The sequence below is a fragment of the Phoca vitulina genome, unplaced genomic scaffold (assembly GCF_004348235.1).
Source record: "Phoca vitulina isolate PV1807 unplaced genomic scaffold, GSC_HSeal_1.0 scaffold6, whole genome shotgun sequence".
NCBI lineage: Eukaryota > Metazoa > Chordata > Mammalia > Carnivora > Phocidae > Phoca > Phoca vitulina.
Genome location: NW_022589709.1, coordinates 53,965,656 through 53,988,861, shown reverse-complemented (window position 1 = coordinate 53,988,861; position 23,206 = coordinate 53,965,656). Strand labels below are relative to the sequence as shown.

At 44.1% G+C, this 23,206-nt stretch overlaps 1 long non-coding RNA gene across 1 annotated transcript in view; it reads right to left on the bottom strand.

Moving 5' to 3' along the window:
* The window catches only part of LOC116632333, a 61,964-nt gene that overhangs the window by 13,869 nt on the left and 24,889 nt on the right, over nt 1–23,206 (bottom strand). Inside the window, exons 2-3 of the long non-coding RNA XR_004299398.1 lie at nt 9,293–9,418; nt 3,659–3,784 (exon numbers count right to left, since the gene is read on the bottom strand). This is a non-coding gene — a long non-coding RNA (uncharacterized LOC116632333). The remainder of the gene's footprint in view (nt 1–3,658; nt 3,785–9,292; nt 9,419–23,206) is intronic.

Here is a 23,206-nt window from a genome sequence, read left to right as displayed (position 1 = left end):
GCAGCCATAGCCTCACTGGCTGCGTGGGCCGAGAGAAAGGCCGCGCACCCTCGGACTGCCAGGATGTGGCCATCACTCGTGAGTCCCTCTAGGCTAGCAGACAGTGAAAGGGGGACTTCGAATGAAGGAAACCCCTAAGCCGGATCTGCAAAGGTGGTGGCCACAAGTTACTCCTGTTGCCTTAAACCCCAGGCTGCGATCCCCTCCCACCCCACCTCCTCTGTCCACACTGCAGACCCACTGCCCCCACCCCCTCACCGGCTCATCAAGTTACTGTGAGGAAGCGGCCAGCCCTGGCCTTGTGGAAGGGTGTGTCCCCGCGCGTCTTCCCTACTCTGAGATGGGCCGGGAGGCTCCCTACTCTGAGATGGGCCGGGAGGGGCGGTGGTGCGGAGTTGCCTGAACCTTCTCGAAGATCCCAGGGGGGTCCCTGTCCGCAGGAATCACCTCTGTCCCCCCCCGACCCCAGAGCGCAGCCCTTCCCGCCCGCCCGCCCAAGCACAGCACATCCGCGCGCGACCCGGGGGCCCACTGTCGAGGTGGCCGCGGCAGCGGCCCTGGCTGCCAGGACCGAGGAGAGGTCGCGCTGCTTTCCCCCCGATGGCCGCAGGGGGGCAGGAAAGAAGGACTAAGGACAGGGGCCCGCCCGCCGAAGAGCCAGCGGCGCGCGGGTGAGGGCGAGGGGAGCCGGGGGGAGGGGGGGGGCGTAGGCGGTGGGGACCCCGGCAGGCGGAGGGCGCGGGAACCGCCGCTCGGAAAGAGCTCGGCCCGAGACACCCGCTGCCAGCCGCCTCCACACCCGGCTCTCACCCCCCGGAGCCCTGGAGGCGCCGCACCCTCCCGCCGCTGCCCACGCCGCGCGAGGGACGCTCGGGAGCCGGAGGGCTGTGATGGCCGAGGGGCCCCGCAGCCCCCGAGAGCCGGGGGGCAATCACGGCAGCCTCCGAGGGAAGGGCCCTGCGTCCCTTCTTGCCGAAGCTCCACATCCGCCCTCCCAGCCTCTGGCGTTTGGGCATTACCCTCGGTTTGCAGATATCGCGTCCTGGAGGTGCTGTGCGCCTAAGGGACATAATTTAGAACATAAATCAATTATGCTAATCTTGAGCTCTGTGGTTCAGAGAGTTTAAATTCAGGAGCAGCTTTTTACATCTAGTTGGCTGGACACCACTCCTTGTTCTGTTTTGGCCAACCGTAGCTCCTCCCCGCCAGCTCTTTTATCTCCCAGTACAGACTTCCACAGATTTCCATCATTCCACCCCAAAACGTTACAGTAAACGGGCTCTCTTCCCTTCATCAAATCGTCTCCACCTCTCCTCTTCCTGCTCCCAAATTTAATTCCTGACACATCCGAACCAAAACTCCCCAAAAGACCTGGGTTCAAAAGGATTGTGAGACATTGCTGTTGTGACCCTAATAAGCCACTGTGTTAGAAAAACCAGAAAGCACCAAGTGGGGGAAAACAATAAAATGTAAGCCAGTGGGATTTACAAAGTGGTCCTAAAAACAAAGTCTTTATCTTCCTCTTCCTTTCCTCATCCTGTTAGCAAATTGTGTTCAAGTGAGGGGAGAGCACTTGGATCAGTCCACTGCCTGGTCCTTCCTACTATGAGCCAGGAAACCAGGCTCCTGATTATAGCTTGGTCTTGTTCACCCTGGTCACACTGGGCAGAGAGGGTGATCTGAGTGTGGCAGCACTGCCAAATAGGACAGCCCTACTCCTTCAGGAGCTGCGGCCCAGGGCTCCCAAGGCGTGGCTCTGTGGGTTGCTCCTTTATGCTGGGACTCCAGGGCCTTCCAGCTCCTCAGTGTCTGCTTTTCTAGCTTGGCAGTGGCCCAGGCTCCTGATTTTTCACTTTCTCTTCTGGCTTCTTTTCCGGCAGTTTGGCTGATTCATTAACATCTCCATCAGAGGGTGGGCTGGAGAATAGGGACCTTGAAACGCCGCTCAGCTCTTCTTAAAGGTCCTTCTAGTGCTGGGCTTGGTGGGAAAAGAGCCACACTGTTGGCTAAAATGAGATTTTGGGATTATCTGTGGATTTAATCTGGGTTTCTCACATCTACCATTTCCACAAATAATTAGAGATTACTAGATACAATCAGAAGTTGCTTTAGCCTTAAAGAATTTGGAGAAAATCTAAATAGGCTTAAATGCCATCTTGGAGTCCAGAATGTTAAGCTCTATGCTCCAGATAATTAACATTTTTAAGGCCTTTCCCCCCTGCCCCCAGGACCCCGTGGTTAAATCACTCCTAGGTAACAATTTACTGAACACATTTTAAATATATTTCGCAGGAAGAGTGAGCTGAGTAGAGAAGCAGTAAATGCACTACTGTTGCATGAAAGAGAGAATAGGCCAGGCAGCTTCGGCGATTTGAAACTTCTCTATCATCGAACATATATTCTGATGCGCGAAGTTTGAGAGGATTTTTTTTATCAACCTATGTGGGAGACAGGCAGGTGGAGGATGATTTGTAGAGCCGTGCCCTCTCTGTGGGCATGAGTGTGCCGCCCCTCCTCCTGGAGAACACCCTAGACACAGAGCACTGGGTGATACTCAGAGGGAGCAGGGCCCTTCCTCCATGCTCAGAGGGCTCCTTCCAGAGAGCAGCAGTGGAGGCAATGACATTCTTTTGATTTTTCTTTTCCCAGTAGGAGTCCTACATTAGCAGTGACATGAAAATGGCATCCTGTTATTGCAGGATGGTGGAGAATATGGTAATAATAGTATCTTGTGCTTCTGAGGGTTTGACAGTTTTCAAAGCAATTTTGTATTTGTTCTCTTATTTGATCTTCATAATAACTGTGAGGTAAGGATGGGTATGATCACCTCCATTTCTTTCTGATGAGGAACTTAGCCACAGTCAGAAAGCTAGTAAAGAGCAGAGCAGAATTAGAATCCAGCCTTTCTGACATGCCTTTCTGATGTACCATTAAAGTTCTGTACTAGGGGCGCTTGGGTGGCTCAGTCGGTTAAGCGTCTGCCTTTGGCTCAGGTCATGATTCCAGGGTCCTGGGATCAAGCCCCACATCAGGTTCCCTACTCAGCAGGGAGCCTGTTTCTCCCTCTCCCTCTGCCTGCCTCTTTGCCTGTTTGTGTTCTCTTTCTCTCTCTCTCTGTCAAATAAATAAATAAAATCTTTTTAAAAATAAAGTTCTGTACTAAAACATCATAGTTTCTTATGTGACTGCATTATCACGCCTGCTCTGTGTTCATGAAATACACTGTATTCAAGTATGCCCATTTTGTACTGATTTAATTAAGCAAATTACATTCATGAAAAAATTGTGTCATTTCTAACACTCTTGTCTCCTTCAGAATACCATGATTGCAACTCTGCCCTTTAGTTGTATTTCCCCTCCTTAATAATCAGCAAGGTGTTAATCTAGCCATGTGGGACAATTTCCCAAAGTCACTTAAATTGACTTACAAAATATCACCCAGTATTCACTTTATCCATGGCTTTTCTTTTCCATTACTAGAATCTGAGTGCATACTAAGATATTCCCCAAAGGAATGGGTCAAGATCACACCTTACCAAAAGCAAACAAAACAAGCAAAAAACTCTGGCACAAATAAGATGTTTGGTACGTATAACAACTATGAATTTTATATCTATAGATGTTTTTAGAAAGATTGATAAGAAATTCTCTGACATACCCACGTGGCGATAGTCCGATTCATGCTCAAAAAAGCACTTCAGCTTTTTCCATCAACACCATTCATATTTTAGAAGACTGAATTTGCAGGGGCCTCCCCAAAGAATTTCCTTAAACCTCTGCCAACCTGCAGGGAGAAAGAGTGGAGATATTACATAAATATCTGCAACGAGTTCTTGGATAGAGTTGCACAATGGCCATATATGGTGAAAGGTAGATTTTCCCTTGTGACTATACTCTTGGAATATGTTAAATGTATATGTCTCCATTTCTGCTCTCAAGAAGCTGGTGTACAGATGTTCAGTATAGGGGTGGTAGAAACGCTGCTGTCTACAGTTTACATGATGTCTAATAGGTCTCTAGAATGTGCTTAAAAGGCAGTGTTCAGAATTAGGCCTCTAACCTTCTTTGACGTAATTGTCTTTCTTTGGAGTCACATCTTGAAGGAAAGGATGAAGATTTGGAAAGGGAATTAATTTTCTCAACCAGACTTACTATTTTCATTCTGTACTTTACAGTAATCCTTTAAACTCAAAAAAATTCAGCTAATTATGGATTTCTACCTGAATATGTTGCCATTTGAGTGGCTGCGTGTCACTGTTTCTGGTTTCTGACCCCCTGTCAGGCCAATTCTGCCTGATTTCACTCATGTGCTGCTGCTTTTTATAATCTGAACATTATTTCCACTCAAATGTTTCCAGCTTTGCAGAAAACCTAAGGATTTGGAAGGGGGGGGGGAAACCTCTCGTAACTATTACTTGGATAATTATCATTTGGAGTTATTCTGATTTGTGAAGACAAAGTGAAAGGCAATGACAGGTTTGTCATTGTGAAAGTGAAAAAGTGAAAAGTTTTAGTTTGAAAGCTAAATTTCAAACTAAAAAGTGAAAGGTTTTAGTTTGAAAGCTAAATTTTCACATTTTAAAAATAGAGCTTAGGCAGTCTCTCTGGTAATTAAAATATGATTTCCCCTCTATTTTCTATGCTCAATAAACTCAACTATTACATTATATTTTGAAATGTACAACATTGAGTCTAGGGCATTAAACGAAGAAGTTAAAAGGCTTTGAGGGGATTTTTAAAGATCCAGTTTCCTAATATGTAAAATGGACCCTGGAAAGACTTTATGGTGTATAATATGTTTTTTCCCTATCTTCTAAATGCAATAATCTCCAACCGCCACTTGATCATTAGAGATTTATATTCACTATAATTTATGTCAACTTATATCTGGGATTCCTTTTTTTTCTATAGCGTTTGGCAGCAAACTGCTGGTAGAAACTAGAATGTTTCACATTAGCAGCCCTCTTAAATTATTTCTGTGAAATAATTTACTGTGGATTACAAATTCTTATATGGCATTTCAAGTTAATGATTAGGCAGAGAGATATATCAAAAATATGATTAGTCACATATGTACCTGACTTGCATGGCTTTAACTCTATGTGTGTTTCACAAGAATTGTTTTTTTCAAAAAGGTATTTCAGGGCTTATATATTTTTCCAATGAAAGCTAACAGATTTTTAAAGGAAAAGAAAAAGAGATATACATGCTCTTATAAACTATCTCCTCTAATTCAACGTCTATAAAATTATTTTCTGTTTCATGATGGCCACTGACAGCATAGGTACTGCTGTGTGGTCCGGAACTACAAGCACTCACAGTGGTGAAGACCTCTTGCAGAGTGACTTGAAGTCAAGATGTAAAAATCCTAAGAAAACATGAGATGTTTAATGAAAGTTGTAATGTCTCTCTTTCACTGCAAGGAATTAGTCATGAAATGGTGTACCCCCAACAGAACACGAAATGAAACGAAACCAGGAGCTCCTCATTCAAATCTCAGAATGAGCTACTTCCTAACTCATTTTCATTTTTCTACATAGTTAGAGTTAAAGCTAACTCTAGAAAGAGTGAGAAATCTGAGAGATTTCTTTGTTCAATTTCAGGAAACTAAGACTTAGAAGGGTGGCCATGAAGGTTGGGTTCCAATTTTATTTGCATGGAAGCAGCTCCCAGAACACCTCTTTTGTATCTCAGACAGATATTTCTATTTCTCTTCCCTTCCTCTCTTTTCCTCTTTAACAGTGGTTCTCTTAACTCAACTATTTATGATTCATTTCATGAAAGGCTAGGTTATTTCTGAGGGTACTATAATGTCTTACAGTGGTTTTAGAGACTAGCAGCAACAAGGAACTACTTTCTTTGGTGCCGTAAAATAAAGCCATGGTTAATAGCCTACAACCTGCAATAAACTATTAAAAAAGGAATTTATGATGGCTGGTTATTATCCTCCTGAAATAATGTTGTTACAAGTCTGCCCTTGTCAGTCATCCCAAGATCACGTGCTGGATCTCAAACAAAGGGAGGGTCTGGATCCACACAGAGAGGCTCATGGCAAATTACCCAGGGATGGGATGGCCTGGCCTAATAGTCCCTTATGCCCTTCGTCACCTTTTCAAAGCAAGAGAATAATAGCCACATGTGTATTTTATCCTGATTGCACTAAAAGGCACCTGTTTGTGAGGCTGAGTTTGAATTTCGATTTAGAAAAATATTTGCATGGCCGGTAACAGCAAATTATGTGGGAGTGCCTTGGGGACAGGCAAGGCTTTTAGAAAGACAACTGGAAGCATCCTGCACACACTGAAAACTGCATGTCAACTGTTTTCCTTCTTTTTAACATTAATTTAAGTCCTGAGAAGAACTGCTTCTTCCTTTCCTTGTTCTGTAAGTACTTTCCTTCGCTAAAGCTAAGTCTATCTGGCAAGCTCCTTGTGAGTCCTCTTTGGCATCAGCAAGGAAGAGAGGAAGACAGAGCATCCTATCACACAGCTGAATGTGTCTGGGGTGGGGGGGGGAGGGAGGAACAGGATTATTCACCAGAGGCTGGATCAGGCTAAGGCTCAGGAACCAGAACAGGCCAGCTGATGTTGCACAATCACCATAGATAAGAGGATCTACCTCAGAGAGAGAGAGTTACAGAGAATGCAGAATAATGAGATCGTGTGTGGTTGGGGAAGGATGGGAGATGATCTAGGAGGTGGATGAGAAGGAGGAAAGGTGGAGAAGGAGGAGGATTAAAAGAGGAGCCAAAGGTCTGGAAATGGTTTGATTGATTTCCAAAGCTGAAGATATAAAATTCCAGGTTCTAAACCCTTACAATATAAATCATCATTTCCTGAAGAAAGTAATAGAATTTCACTGGTAAAGTCATGGCTTTCCTTATTTAAAAAAAAATTTATGTTGTGCCTGTAAATGTGAAAAAAAAAAAAAAGCACTCTCCTAGAGTTGGATGGATGTTGCTTAATATTAAATGCTAAAGCACAGAAAATTGATTTTAAAATGAGAATAAATGAGAATAAAAATGAAAAACCAAGAACCATCACTTCTTAGACCTTCATTTAAATAAGCATACTCTAACATACTATGCTGTTTATTACTTGTTTCAGAAAGTTATCAGAAGCATCTGTTCAGTATGTTTCGAAAGCCAACTTGCTTAGTTCTGTGAAGCAATGTCTGGGTTGGTGCCTATGGAAAACAGAAGAGCACACACACGATTTTAATCCCGTTATTTTGAAAACTTGGAAAAGCTTTGGTATCATCTGAAATGGCTGATTTTTCTTATTTTGTGTACTTAGACGAACATTAACAATTTTTTTAGGAAAAAATTATGTAGATTTAGAAAATTGAAAATCAAAATCTAGAATTGAAATCATTACTTAATATAAAGCTCTGATTTGTAATTGTCTCAATATAAGTGACATCACTTCACCATTCCCTCATGGGATTATAACTCATCTCCAAAGGAAAACCTAAATTCCATGAAAATAGTGTTATAAAAATTTTGAAATTAAAGACCTAATAGAAATAAATATAATAAAACAATACATGTCATCTGCCAAAGTAATGCTAATTTATATACTAGCAATCTATTCAGCTTTTTTATACAGAATTTCAGGGCAGCCACTATCCACTAATATTTATAGAATGATGGCCTGTGTAGCAGTCCCTTGCCCTTCACTTAATCACCCAATAAATCCAAAGCTGGAATATTTTCAACAACATTCATCAGGGATCACTTTTAAGTGACTGAAACTATCAATGATAGCCTTTTAAAAGACCATCTACTTTTGGTCAAAATGTTACTACAGAAATCATCCCCCTTTGAAGTGCTATGTATTAATTACATCTGCAATCATGCTGTCAAAATAAAGTGCCTTTAAGACATAGGAAGAGAATTTCTTAATTAAATGTAGAAGAAAAGCACAGAAGGTGATGTTCATTTTGTAACATGCTCTTATTCTATGACTATCTGTAAAGAGCCAGAGCAAAAGAGACTCAAATAAGTGGCCGTCTGGTCAAAAGATGGAAACTGATATGTTTAGCCATTGAAAACTTATAAGAACTTGTCACTGTATTGGCAAAATAAAATCCAATAGAAAATACAGTTTTCTAAAATGTTTTTCTAATTATCACCTTGGCTCTCTGTGGTTCTGCAAATACAAATAAATAGAAAGCTAAGTTCTTCATTTCTTCCCAAGTCCCAGCTTAGCTACAAAACTCCTAAATGAAAACACAGTTTTCTGGTGTTGTCGAAGTCAGGAGTGGTAAAGACCAGAGATGTAAGAATTCCAGGAAAGGCTGTGGAGGGGCGCAGAGGACTGTGGGAGCAATTAGGGGGTGTGCTGGAGAGTGCTCCTTTGTCTCAGACCGTCTACTCCTCATGTTGATCCACTTGCCACACTCTTGGCTATTTCAAAAAAGTGGAGTGGCTGATGTTGGTTCCATACCACAAGAAACGCTGAACTTGCTATCACCAGCGTCACCATTGCTCCCTGGTAGCGAGAAAATGCTGAAGTGAGCAGTTGTTGAATCGTAAGATGTTAGAGCTGGAGGGGACATTCACAGAGTCTCTCTGGGTACAGTTTCCAGCTACATAGGGGCTAAACTGGAAGTAGAGTAACTCTTGACTCTCAAGCCACAGTTGTTTAATAAGGATATATCACAAATTGGTTTAGCCAAGGGGTTATAGATTTTAACATATTTTGTAAGATTTACACCTAAATAGTTCATGGTTTTCCAAATCATAAACTAGAGTCCAGCTCCCTTGAGTCCCAAATTAAACATGGAGCACTTGTGTCCCATCTGAGCCACAGAGACCAATGTTGTCCAAAAGAAATACAATGTGAGCCACACATGCCATTTAAAATTTTCTGGTCGCCACATTGCTTTTTTTAAAGAGGCGGGGAGAGGGGGAGAGAGAGGGAGAATCCTAAGCAGGCTCCATGCCCAGCGTAGAGCCTGACGTGGGGCTCGATCTCACAACTCTGAGATCATGACCTGAGCTGAAATCAAGAGTCAGACGCTCAACAGACTGAGTCACCCAGGCAGCCACACTGTAAAATGTAAAAACTGAAATTAATTTTCATAATTGTGTATTGGTTATTTATTGCTGTGTAACAAATTACCCCAAAACTTAGCTTGAAACACACATTTATTATCTTATAGTTGCTGTGCATGAGCGGTTTAGCTGGATCATTTCTGGCTCAGGGTTTCTCTTCAGTTGGCAGTCAAGCTATTGGCTGGGCTACACTGACTGGGGCCAGAGGGTCTGCTTCCATATAGTGTTACTCACATGGCTGGCACTTGGTGCTGGCTGTTGGCTGACGTGCCTCAGTTCTCCTCCACATGACTTCTCATCCTCCAGGCTCTCTCATCTCCATTTTGCATCTTCAGCATGTCCTTTACTGGTGACAGGGCTCTGAAATAGAGGAGAGGGAGGAAACTAATGCAGGGGATAAGGAGCACCCCAGAGAGAAGCTGCATTCTGTACATTTTGTAATCTCATCTTGGAAGTTATATTCTATCACTGCTACCATATTTGGTTTGTTAGACTTGACCCATTAAGTCCAGCCTACATTCTTGGGGAGGGAATTACACATATAGGTTATTGGGAGTCATCTTAAAAGTAGTCTATCACAAATTTTAATTACCCCAATATACCTAAAGTATTATTTACAGTATTGTTACATAATCAATATAAAAATTTTTAATGAGATACCTTATATTCTTTTTTTCATACTAAGTCTTCAAAATCTAGTATGTATTTTATCCTTACACTGCATCTCAATTGGATGAGCCATATCCCAAGCACCAGTAACCACATGCGGCTCACAGTTACGATAGCACAGGATGTATCTAGATGCTCTGCAGCCACCTAAAGACTCAGAGACCCTAACTAAGGGGAGCTTTTTCACCAGGAACTGAAAAACTGAAGTGATTTATCAGATCCGTACCAAGCGTTTACCATGTTCCAGGCATGGTGCTAAATATGGGGAACTCCAAATCAGTAAATCATCGTGCCTGCCCTAAAGGAACTCAGCCAGACAAATAAGTTAACTTCTAAATACAGATCAACCATTCTGGGCCCACCTCAGGGAACTCTCACCTGTGATGGGTCCTAGAACGAAGCAGAACTCAGTCTCTCCCCATTCCTTGGGAAGGAGGATAACCGAGAGTCTTTTTGGCTCAGCCAAAACCTCTGACAATGACCGTATGCATCATTCACTCCTGGGCCCAACCTGAGGCTATGTCTCCAGCACTAAGCTGGAGCCCATATGTTGGCCTGAAATCTGATTTGCCTTGGACATGGAGCAAATTAAATATTTGTTTAACTCAGAACATTGTACTTTCCACGATTCTCCATAAGCAAGACCTGTAGGGGAAGGGAGATATAGGGGGTGCCTTAACTATTTCAGGTTTCTTGGGTGCTTTGGAGGTACACTTCATACTTACACCAAGCTTCATCTGTATGCGACTACATTTATATGGAAAAAAAGTCCTTAATGATCTTACCAGCTATGAATGGATTTAGCAATGGGGAGCATTATTTTTAGTCTATTCTCTGCCCTAACTCTAATAATGCAAATTTCTCTGCTTTTGCAGAATGTACATATGTATTTGACTTGAATCTTTTCTCACAGTTTATGTCCTGAAGTATATTTGTGTTGTTATAAGCATAACTCTGTGCAGCCAGGACCTACCAAGGAGCTTCCCATCTCCCAAAATAGCACTTACATGCTATTTATTAATAGTGATATACCTGGCAGTCCAGTTAAAGAATTCTGGGTTTCATTTGGGGGAACTGTAACATACTTTTCATTGGGGGGGGAAGCAGTTTTCTGAGTGGTTTTCCTACCAAGGTAAATAGTAGGCATTTATTTTCAAGTTAGAGGAAAACCCATGCCTGTCTCAATGGGAAGAAATCAGTTTCATTCAGATGGTGTCTGGAAAAATGGTCTTGAATACCTTCTTTCCTTATTTCTTGTCTTCATAAAAATATTGTTTAGAGAAAAAAACTGTGTGAAGACAGTTTCAAGTAAAGGACTACACATAAAACATGTCTTTCTTACATATAGAACTCATTTCCAAGTTTTTATCATATATATGTATATATGCACTGTTTCATCAAGTTTATAGTAGCTGTATCTTTAAAAATAGAATGTCTTTGTTCCACAATGTGGACACACACACACACACACACACACACACACACACACCTGAGGACACATCTCATTTCTGTGCCGAATATGTCATGATTTTAGTTGAGCTGCCATAGGCTAAAGCTCAACCATTCAACCTGGAAAAACATTCAGGTGGTCTGGAACATAGAAAAACCCCTAAAGCTGTTCAGCTAGAATTTGAAGGGTGAGAGTAAAACTTCTGTTCTGTGTAAATCTGTCCAAATTTAGTGTTTTACAGTATTAGGCACTACTCTAGGAGCCAAGAACTGACTTGGCCTAAAGGCCCCTGCAAGAAGACAAACCCCCATACCCTGAAGTCACCTTACATTAGAGAAATAAATGAATTTTAAACATTCCATTGTAAATACAATGTATGCACATCATTTTTTCACATGTAGAGTAGCTTCATCTAAAAGCACTCTTTTAAAAGTTTGCTCCTGTTTTGGAGATTCTAAATAAAACAGCATTTTAATTGGCCTTTGGGAAGGCCAGCATGCTCAAGCACAGCATATGTGATGGGATCCTCGACAATTTTTGCTGAGTTTTAGAATGCAAATTTAAGCCCACAGTACACACTCCAGCAAATATATATGCATCTATCTATGCACAGACTGGCAGATACAGCACACAAGCATATAATGTGCAGAGGGACAGTGGCAAAAATATCTTTTTTTTTAAATTATAGCTTTGGTTGAGATTTATTCTAACCTATCCCACAAAAGAAACGTTTCATCGCTGTAGTGGTGGAGGCAGTGTGAAGGATGGGGTGTGTGCAGCTCTTTGGAGAAAGAGGGGGACTCCTTTAGCCTTTTCCATCCGAATTTTGATTTGCTTCTTAGAAGTAGAAGCTGAGTTCATCAGCTAAACCGCTAAGCTTGAGATTTGCTTTAAAACTGGAACTCACCCCATTTGGCCGGCGCAGGCGGCTGCCAGCAATGTCCCTGGGCTTCCAGTTCTCTGGAACGTTCGCGTGGCCTGTTTACCCGGCCCGGTCTGGCGGAAAGGGGGGCTTCCCATCCCGGGAAAGATCTTGTTTGCTGCCCTCTCCCAACCCCCAGGCCAACCGTGCGGCGCGAATCCCGAGAAGCGCGCCCTCGGCCCGGCCCCGGAGCCCGCTGCGCCCGGCGCCTCCCCAGCGGGAGGCGGGAGCAGGCCCTGGCTTGCCCGCTCGGCTGGAAGTGCGGTATCTTGACATTGCGCCCTTCTCGCCGCGACTCGTGGGGCACAAGAGCAACCGCGGCGGGTCCCGACCCGCGCTGGGAGACCGAGACTGCGGGGCGCGGCCTCCCGCGCCGTCCTCACAGCCCTCCGGGCGCTGGTCCGCGCAGCGCTCTCGGGCCGCGGGGTCACAAGGGGAGGGGAGCCGGTCGAAGCCCCTGGCTCCTGGCTGGAGGCGCTCACGCCCGGGTCTCCCCACTCAGACCTTCGAGGAAGACTAAGTCCTAAACTGGAGGACATTCGTGACGACGCAGACTGTCCTCACTGCCCAAGTGGCGCGTCCACGCGGACCCGCGCCTCATAGCACTAGCTGGCTTCCACGAGGGCCGGAGCGGTTCGGTGGCGGCCCTAGCAGCGACTTGTGGAGCAAAACTGATAACGTGTTTCGAACCCCAAAGTGACTGTGTCGTAAAACTCAAGAAGGTTAGGCTCCCGGTCCTTCACTATCCTTCCCTGCGCTCCCCCTTCTCAAGCCCGGGGAGGGGCGCTAGCAATTCTAGACTCCGAACTGTGCGGGTTCTCCTCCGCCATCGTCTAAGCACAGGCCCGCACTCCCCGCAGCGGCCCGCCTTGCTGCCCGCCCCACCGCCCGCCCAAACCGCTCACCACCACCCCCACCCCCACCGCGCTCCGGGGGCGCCCTAAAGGCGTAGCCAACGAGTAACTCCGAAACGCCACGCTGAGTTACGCGGGGCAGAAATGCAGGCGTATGACGTCATTTTCACACCTCCTGTCTCGGATTGTCTCGCGTATTTTGAGCCCACCAGGGGAACGGCCCGCACTGCAGTTTAAGCAAAAGTGTTACAATTCCGAGGAAGTGTAGATTCGGCGGAAGTTCTTATTTTCCTAAACATCATTTTTAGTTTCTTCGTATAATAATCTCATCTTTTGGCTAAGGTTCTGAAATTGAATATTAAATATCATAGCTTTTTTTTTTTTTTTAAGATTTTATTTATTTGACAGACACAGCGAGAGAGGGAACACAAGCAGGGGGAGTGGGAGAGGGAGAAGCAGGCTTCCCGCGGAGCAGGCAGCCCGATGGGGGGGCTAGATCCCAGGATCCTGGGATCAGGGCCTGAGCTGAAGGCAGACGCTTAAGGACTGAGCCACCCAGGAGCCCCAAAACATCATAGCTTTTATATGTTGTTGAAACCAGTGTGGTGTGATGAAGTCTATGCAGTATTAAATCTCAAAAACAAAACAATACCCCCAACCAAAGGCTTCTCTTTAGGGCAGCCTGATTAAGCAGTCGGAGAGAGAAAAGGGAGGATTTCAGAATCACCAGAAAGGAGCAGGAAGGTCTCCCTTGCTGTCATCAGAATATTACACACACCGACTTCTAGAACAAATAAATAAAGCATTGATTGCCTCTAAACCTGAGGCCTCGCCTGAAAAAAAAATGTGATGGCAGTCTGCAAATTCAGAGAGCTTCGCCATTTCTATGCAAGGAAACGGCTCAGTACTTGCAATCCAGGCTTTTAAATTTCCTGACTGTCTACTGGGGGGGGGGGGGGGGGGGGGGGGGGGTCTGGGGGAGGTGAGATAGGTCATCCTTATAAGACAAAGAAACACAATACCTTTCGTCATTTAGAATCTTCCCAACTATTTTCTGGCCAAGGAAATCATCAGAAACCTATAGTTACAAAAATTTAGAAATCTACCTACAGTTTTAAACTGTATTTTGTACTTTATCCTCAACAAGCTGAGGGTATTTTAATAAAAGATGAAAATAGATATTCAGCAAATAGCATTCTTTCTCTATTTGTTAGCAACGTTCTTCTCACAGGACTTTTCCAAAACCATAGGGGTGGAAGGAAAGAGAAAAATGTGAGCAAGTGTGCGTTTTGCTTGCCTCTGAAACTTTCTGATCTGAAATCTTTGTCTCCATCGCAGTCCTGTCTAGATCAAAGCTGGCTGTGCTTGGCTTACTAACCTGGGTTTCTGCTGTATAGACTCAGAACCACCAGTGCGCTTAGCTGATCCCTGTGGGGTGGGTGCTATGTCTAAAGCGCCTGTGGAGAACCCAGGTGGCCCAGCCAGCCAGTGGGAAGCCCAGAGATCACCCCAGCCATTTCCCTCAGTCACAGGCCTAACCGGGGAAACATGTAACCTTGAGCTTTATTTAAAGCACACAGTTTTCACAAGCCAGGTTCTCTCCTCTAGACCAGCAGGCCCCAGCGCGTGGCCTCAGCTGCGTGGGGAGGGCCTGGCAGCTGGTGGATCCGTCTGGGCCACAGCTGCAGGGTCGGGAGCTCCTCTCAGACTCGGCTTCTTTCAGAAAACTCTTTTCTTGTCGGATGTGGTTTCCCTTTAATTAATCACTCATGCCCGCGTGTCGGCCGCGCAGCTTCCCCACTCTTCCTCCAGTCCCGCATATGATCCGTATTTGGAAGCCGGAGCACAGGCCGAGCAACTGGGGGCGGCGTGGGTGTGGACTCCGCCGGCGGCAGGGCTGCCAGCTACCCTCAGAGACCCCAGTTCGTGGTACTCCGTAAGACAGGCTTTCTGGAAGATCCACACCCGGCTCCCGGACTTTCTCGCCAGTTGGCCACGCGGTTCCAGGCTTCGGCCTGGGTGGTCCAGGTGTTCCGGGTGGTCTGGAAGACCGTATTTCCGTCAGGTTCTCTCCTTTCTCCACCTCCCTCTCTCCCCTCCCCTCGCCTTAGGAGCTGGCATCGCGCTGGCAGGAGCCACCTTTTGCCCCCCAATACCCATCCCACTCCTTCAAGGGTCCCTCCAGGCCTGCGTTGGCCTTCTCGGGTACTGTGGTTTACTGGACTTCGCAGGGGAAACTGGCCAAGCTTCTAGAAAGTTTGGCCCCGGGAGACTGTTGGCCGAGGCCTATGCAGTCTCCTCTCCGGAACGCCCTCGCCCCAAACCCCAACATCAAGGTAGTCTCAGGACTGTGGGTCCTGACGCAACGGGTGTACCTTCCGCCCGTTTCCCTCGTTGCGTTTCCTTGTTACTTCCAAGCCACAAAAGGAGGCCTCCTGAACGCGGGCCTCAGCTTTAAGGGCGCAGCCGGTTGCGGCAAGAACCACCCCGGGACTCGGGTGTCTCCCAATGTGCCTCATGCCGCCCCATGCCGAGCGAGGTGGGATGCGATATTCGCGTTTGTCAGCGGTGGTGGGTCTCAAGAGACCACGTGGGGCTCGGTGTGCCAACTTAGTACGTAACGACCCGGGGGCTGCTGCCTCGATGCCTCGGGCGGCTCGGGCGCCAAGTTCGGGCGCCAGGTTCTGCCGACCCGCCGCGGGTCCCCGGGCTGCAGGAGGCATCCGAGGCCGCGGGGGCCGCGCTTGCGGGGGAGACAACCCGCTTTCCCCCAGAGCGCCGGGAGGGTTGAGCGCGACAGCGGGGCCCCGCGCGTGGACTCCGCCCGGCCGGTCGCCTGCCCACCCGCGGCCCGGCTCGGCCGCGTTCCCAGCAGCCGGGAGCGCTTCCCCGCTCGGTCACGGATCCAGGCCGCTGGTCCAGCTGTCAAAACAGGGGGTGTCTCTTTCATTCTGGCTCACAAAGTCCCAAAGGGGAACAGGGGGCCTTAATGCTTGTGTTTGGACACAAGCAATTATCCCTAATTATTCTTTTTCTTTTGAGCCTGCCCGTCCCGCCGGCGAGCTCGCCGCGGAACGGGCCCCGTAATCCTCCCCGGTCGGCGGATCGCAGTGGGTTCTGTGCGGCCCGAAGCTCGGGCGCTTTCATGTCACTGCGGGTTTAGAGCTGATTCAAACTCATTGCGATGGGGGAATTAACCCCAGGGCCCGGGCTTTCAGGGGCCTCTGATAAGAGATTATACGTGTTGATGGCAAGCTTTTCTTGGCAAAATGTTTTCAAAGGGCTTGGAGTTGTTAAATCAAAGCGCCATTGAATTGCTCCGGACCGCCCCCGCCCCCTCCCCCTACCCTTCCCCCTCTCCATCTCTTTTCCCTTCATCCCTCCGCCTTCCTACGCCGCCCGGGACTGCCCATGGTGAGCGGCCCAGCCTTCCCGGAGTTGCAAGACACTTTCCTTAGTAAGATTTTCCCTCCGTGCCTCACCATGTGAGGATTGTTTTTGTAGGTGCTCCTGCTGCTGGGCACGTTGGTACCCCCTTCCCCGCTCTCTCCCTCCCCCGCCCCTCTCCCCCCACTCGCTCTGGTAAAGAAAACACATCCCAGATGAAAGACTTTTTTTTTTCTTTTTTTCTTTCTTTTTTTTTCAAACGTGCATGTGTTTTGTAGAAAACGGTGGTGACAGGGTGGGATAACGAGGAGTAAAGGAAGGGTGGTTTTCTTGCTTCCCCCCACCCCAAAGGTCAGCGCAGTCAGAGGGGTAGCCCTGGGGTTAAACAGTGTTTGGGCAGAGTTCAGATGTCCCATGAATCTCACGGTCCTGCCCTGGGGGCGATCTGGGGCTGCCCAAAGGAAGAAAGCAAGTGTTGGGAGGACTGTGTGGATGTAAATTCTGCACGGTGGAAAGTCTCTTTATTCAGGGAATGGGGCCCAATTATAAATTACAAAGGCTTATTGGGTATTCTGAAGGGCCCTGCTAGGGTGCAGTGGGGAATGCAAAACTTAGGTAGGGACTGTAAAAGTCCTATAGGAGCTAGATAGACATCTCCCCTTGAGAAAAATAAGATATTAAAAAGCAAGTGTCAGGTATGTAAAACTGTGTCCTCTGTCCTCTCCTTCCCACCTCCAGTGTGTTCCATATACCACACTCTATTGGTCACTTTCCATAGCTAGACTTCTTGGCCATTGCCACCTTCATCCCCCCCCCATCCACCGCCCCTCCCAAACCCCTGGACTGGAACCTGGCCTTCCACCCATTTGGTTGGTCTGACACCCTGCCTAGTTCCTGCCAGGAACCCTGGGAACAGGATCCTATTCTTTATACCTTGGCCAGTAGCTGGGACCCTATTGGGAATAAGCTGGTTACTGGGAGAGCTGACTGCCTGACTCTATCCACACCCCACACTGGATTGGACCCCATGGCCTACCAGCTGCTGACTAAAGTTCACTAGAATTCTGCATTGCATCAAGCCTCTAGGCTAATAGCTCCCCACCCTTGCGTCCCCTTCCTGTTTACTTTTCCTTCCCACTCTGGCTTTGCTAAGACCTTGTGCAGAAGCCTGCACATGAATCTGCCCAAGTTATAACAAAACTTGGTGCCAAGTTGGCCCCCATTTGGTCTGCTGGCTTCCTGAAGGATAAACTGGTCCCTTGATTTGTTTTTCTGCTTCTTTCATAGTTAATGAGCTATGGGCCCTGTAGGATGCAAAATTCAGTTATGACTTTTTGATTACACTACCATAGAATCTTTGGCCCTGTGTCTCTAGTAGCTGGCTAATCTGTAGCTAGCTTTGTCTGTTTTTCCTTTTCTTTTCTTTTTAGCTTATATTGTCTATCTAAGGTACACATGGTTTTTGTCATCTTAATCTACTTCATTATTAAAGTTTTATTTAAATTTTTGATTCTGCTGAGACTCATTCATACTTCCCCTTTTCACTCTGTTGTCTAGTTTGGTATTATTTATATTAAACACATTCCATTCCAATCCACAATTATTTATTGAGTGGGGGTGCCTGGCTGGCTCAGTTGGTAGGACATATGATTCTTGATCTCAGGGTTGTGAGTTTCAGCCCCATGTTGGGTGTAGAGGTTATTCACAAAAAATAAAACTTTAAAAAATATATCTTTGTTGAGTGCTTCCTATGTTTCAGGCATTCTTAATAGTAAACAAAGCAGATGAGAAATGGCAAAAATCCCTGCCTTCAAGGAGGTCACATTGTAGTGGAGAGACAATAAAAAAAAAAGAAGAAGAAGAAAGAAATGAGATAGTATGCTGGAAAGTGAGGTGTGGGGGAGGGTGTGGGGATGGTATAAGCCTTCTGCCTTGCTGGAGAGATGTCCTTTAGTAGCCTTAGGTAAGCTACTAGAAGAAATAATACCTAGTTCTGAGGTGGAGAGATTGACTGGTTGGAAGCAAGGCTAGGTCATGAATAGTAACAGGTAAGAAGAGAGAATATGTGGACTCAGACTGTGAGGAGGGAAAAGGTAGTGTTGGGAATCTGGAAATTCTCCCCTGATTGCTTCAGTTTTCTCAGTGAAGTGCAAAGCAAGATTTTCAGTGAGTGAGGATGTGGGAAGAGGTGTTGGGAATTTGAGAACAAAGAAAAGGGTATAAAATGGTCAAGTATGACAATAAGAGATAAGAAATATAACATGTCTGCCAGGGAACATCAAGGGTTCACTTGAGGTTTATGGTCTTGAATTTAAATTGGGCCAGTCAGATTACTGCATCATTTCACAGTACATGTCCCTTCTGTAGGCTCAGAGAAGGTGGAAAGTTGACCTAGGATCACGGTTTGGCCAAGGAAATGGAACTAAGAAAAAAGGGACAATGACATAGAGGAATTTCAGCTGGGTAAGGTGGAAAGAGAGGAGAAAGCAGGGTATGAGAGGTAGGGAAAAAGGTGCCCGGATGAATAGAATGGAGGTCCTGTTAGGTCAGAGGGTTTGCTGAATTCAGAGTGCTACAGTGAATGAGATGGAAAGGTAAGAGGGGATAAGAAAGTCTTTATTTCACCTTGACTTTTGACCCAATAGTTTAGCTGGGTATAGAATTCTAGTGGTCAGCGCTTAGCAGGTATTATTCTATTGTCTTCTGGCTTCTGTTGAGAAGTCCAGTAACTTAATTGCCATTATTTTTTCAGATTATGTGTCATTCTTTCTGGTAGCTTTTAATATCTTTTCTAAGTCTTAAGGGTTTCTCTTTCATTATGATATGTCTGGGGATGCCTTCATGTTGATTTATACTGTAATTTCTGAAACAATTAGTGACTTCCATTACTTGTGAAAATTTTTCAGCTGTTATACTTTAAAAAACCACCTTTATTGAGATATAATTTGCATACCATAAAATTAACACATTTAAAGTGTACACTTCAATGGTTTTAGTATATTCACAGAATTGTGCAACCATCACCATCCATTATCTTTTGAATATTGCTTTTCCTCCATTCATTTTATTCTCATTTAAGAATTTCTTTTAAACATATGTTGGACTATTGGGGTTTGAACGGGCCTGATCTATAACTCTCCTTTCCCACTAAAAGTCAGAATTGAGAGATAGGCAAGGAAACTAAACACATGGAAATCAAAATTACAGCATTTATTAGCAAGGATGTGGCTTAGATCTTTCAGAACTAAACCCTAGAATTAGAATCACCCACATCCTTTCCACAGGTAGCACTGGATTACCACATGCTCCCCATGTGGAACTTGCCCCATAAAATCTGTGGCCAAGAGTTGTTGATGAGAAATCACGTTCTCTGTGGGCAGACTGGCTCCGAAGAGGAGGGCGGGAGGCAGGGTCCTGCTCTACCCCAAACTCACCAATAAGATAAGTGACTCTGGCAGAAGGAAGCCACATTGTCACACTGATGGATGTCCCTCCATGTGCATGCAAGCCTACCCAGATTATTTGATGAAGGAAACACAATGCTGATACAAAACCCAATAAATAGAAACAGACAAAAACTCTAGATATTTTGAAAATGGAAAAATTTGGGAAACAGAATTGAATATTATATGTTGAATACAAAAAGAATACATAAATATATTTATCCCAAAATTCAAGAACATTACAGTTTAGAGAAATATATTAAATATAGTGATATAAGTCACTAAGAAAGAATATGATCATTTTAATAGAGGTTCATAGAAAAACATTAAAGGACAACAGAAGAGAAGGATACATTCTTAGGTCAGTATCCAAATTCATGCAAAGAAGTATCAGACATGTTCACATGAAAATCCAGAACAGAGTTGTCCTCAATAACATTAATATCATTTTGGAAATTTTGGCTTATAAAAGATGATTAAAAACAAAATGAATAAATATTTCATCAGTCAAAATGTCATTTTTGGTAGATGACTATCTAAGAAGAAAAGACAAAGGAACTAACTGGAAACTGCCTTGGAGTAAAGAGTAAAACAGAGGAAATGTCACTTGTCCCAAAATTAATGGTTAGTTTTTAACCCAACCCCAGTGGGAAAAAAAAACAACACAATTTTTTAGAAATTGAAATTTTAATAGAATTGATAAGAAATATAAATGGGTAGGAATATCAAAGAATATTTTGAGAAAGAGAAGCAATGGGGCTGTCAGCTCTGACAATATATTTTAAAACAATAATAATAAAATAAGATCCAAATACTAAGTAACACTAAGCACAGATATCAATTAAATAGAATAGAATGTCCCAAAATAAATCGTATTATAAAAATGTAATATGTGATTAAAAAAAGTAATAACCAAAGAACTGTAAAATTTAATAAACCCTGTGGGGACAACAGATTACTATATTGGGGGGAATTTAGGTATGTGTTCCCACCAAACCTTTCCCCTTAGTTTTAAGCGTAACCAGAGAATTAAACTAAAAAGAAAGAAAAATCACAGAAAAAGTACAAGAAAAGATGAATACATCTTAGTTCTTTGGAAGAGTAAACACACTGTATGCTTTGAGGCAATGGAAGAAATTATAGAGAAAAACAAATCAACAGATTTAACTCTATAAGAAAGTTTACACTTCTACATAAATAAAAATAATTAAAATGAGACATGGAGACATATATTGATAGTGTGTGCATGCACACACACACACACAGACACACACACACACACCCCAGCCAGAAATAGGGTTAATATATATAATCATATAAAGAGTTCCTCAGATGAAAAACATAGTTTGTGGTATATTCATACAGTGGAATTCAATTTGGCCATTAAAATGACTGAACTAGATCTCACAGTTCATCAAAAAATGGATAAATCTAGCAATATAATGTTGAGTTTAAAAGGAGCCATTTGCAGAATGCTAAGCTTAGTATATTATCACTCAAATAAAATATAAACTTACAATATCAACACTATGTGTGTGTGTGTTTGTGTGTGTGATGACCAAAGACTAAAAATATTAACATGTGGAAAGGAAAGATATACAGCAACTGTAAGTGGTTAACTCTCAAAGAAGGGGTGGGAAGTGGGATCTGAGAAGTTTATAGAGGAGTTCTAAGTATATCTGTTATTTTCATTAAATCTGAAATATTCCATAATAAAAAAGGGGGGGGGGTTATGAATTGCTAAGAAAAAAAACCTTAAAACTCCAAAATATGTATGTGAAAAACAATATGAACAAACAATTCACAGGCCAGGAAATACACACACAAAAAGATGTATAGCCCCTTAGTAAGCAAAGAATTTAAGACTAAAATGAAATACCAATCACATTTATTAAATTAAAAAAATTTTTAAAGAAGAAAATTGTCCCGCATAGTCCAAAAGTTAGTGTGATGTTTTAAAATATGTATACAACATACAGAATCTTCAAATTTCAGAGTGGATGATACGGTCATCTAGTTCAAGAATTTCAAGCAGCATTTGAGATTTTTTTCACTTGTCTGTTTCTTTATAGTTAAGACCACACTCGTTACCACTCCGGAATCTCAGGAGCAAATTTCTCTTCTAAAGAACTTCAGACTTTCCTAGAGACAAAGAAGACTCATGAAAGTAGCTAGGGACAGAGTCTGCCCTAAATGTTTCCCAAATAACCAATGCTTAATCCTTAAATGTCTCTCAAATAAAACTTTTCATTCTCAAATACCCACCAAATCCTCAAAACTTTTCTCAAAACATTTGAGATAATTTATAATCCTGCAAATCAAATCCAGACTCTTGTGGAACCCTCCTCCCACCTATCTGTGAGTACACACACACACACACACACACACACACCAGAGTTAACTTGTGGTTTTTGTTTTTAAGGCCTTGTCAGTCAAGACAAGAGCTCATCTTTTGTGAAAGAGCTTGCCTCTTCTTTACTGGAACATACTCTAACCCCCCAGCGATTGTCATCAACACTTGGCTTTTTCCATTTGTTTTTAAAGAGAATGGTGGGGGGCATCAGAGGAATAGAGATGTTGAAGCAGTGGGAGGCATTTTTATTTTTGTTTTTGTGTTTTCACAAGGGAGTCCTAAATATATTGAATTTCTGGCTCATCTCAGCTCCTAAAGTTGTTTCTTTGGGATTCCTTTCTTCTGCAAGTTTCTTCATCCTCCCACTCCTCCAAGGTGGCTAAAAAGAGAGACTGCAAGGAAAAGTCTCTCTTCCTTTAGAATCTAAATATTTGAGTTCATGAGTAAACGGAAACATGTTTGTGTGACAGTTCTCACCAGTTCATGCCACACAGCGATTTCAAACTAAAATAGAAGGGAAGTTGGCAGTTTGCAGGTTCAAAGATGTCGAAAAGAGAATGCCCAGAGCCTATATACTGACTGAACAGGGAACAAGTCAGGACACCAAGTGTTAGCAACAGAAGAGTTAGTTCGAGCAAAGCCCAGCTGAAGCTGAGCCAAGAGCTTAAAGCAGGTTATGCATTTGGGCTAAACATTTTCAGCTCAAGGGTATGGATGGCAGCAATGGAATCATAGGAGCCAACTTTCCCAGAAGCTGTACTACGCACCAAATATTATTCTAAGCACTTTCCATGGATTCATTCATTTAGTCATCCTAAAAACCTGTGATGAAGATATCATTACCACTCCCCTTGTCTGGACAAAGAGACTGAGGCTCAGAGAGATTACTTCATTTGCTGAAGACCACACAGCTAGGAAGCAACAGAGCTGGGCATTCTAGTTAGAAGCCATGTTACTAGCTCCAATGTGCCACAGCGCCCAATACTTGATCAGAATCCAGATGGGAAGATGTAAAAAAAAAAAGAGAGAGAGAGAGTTAAGTTGAATGTTCTTGGTTAGTTACTCCCAGG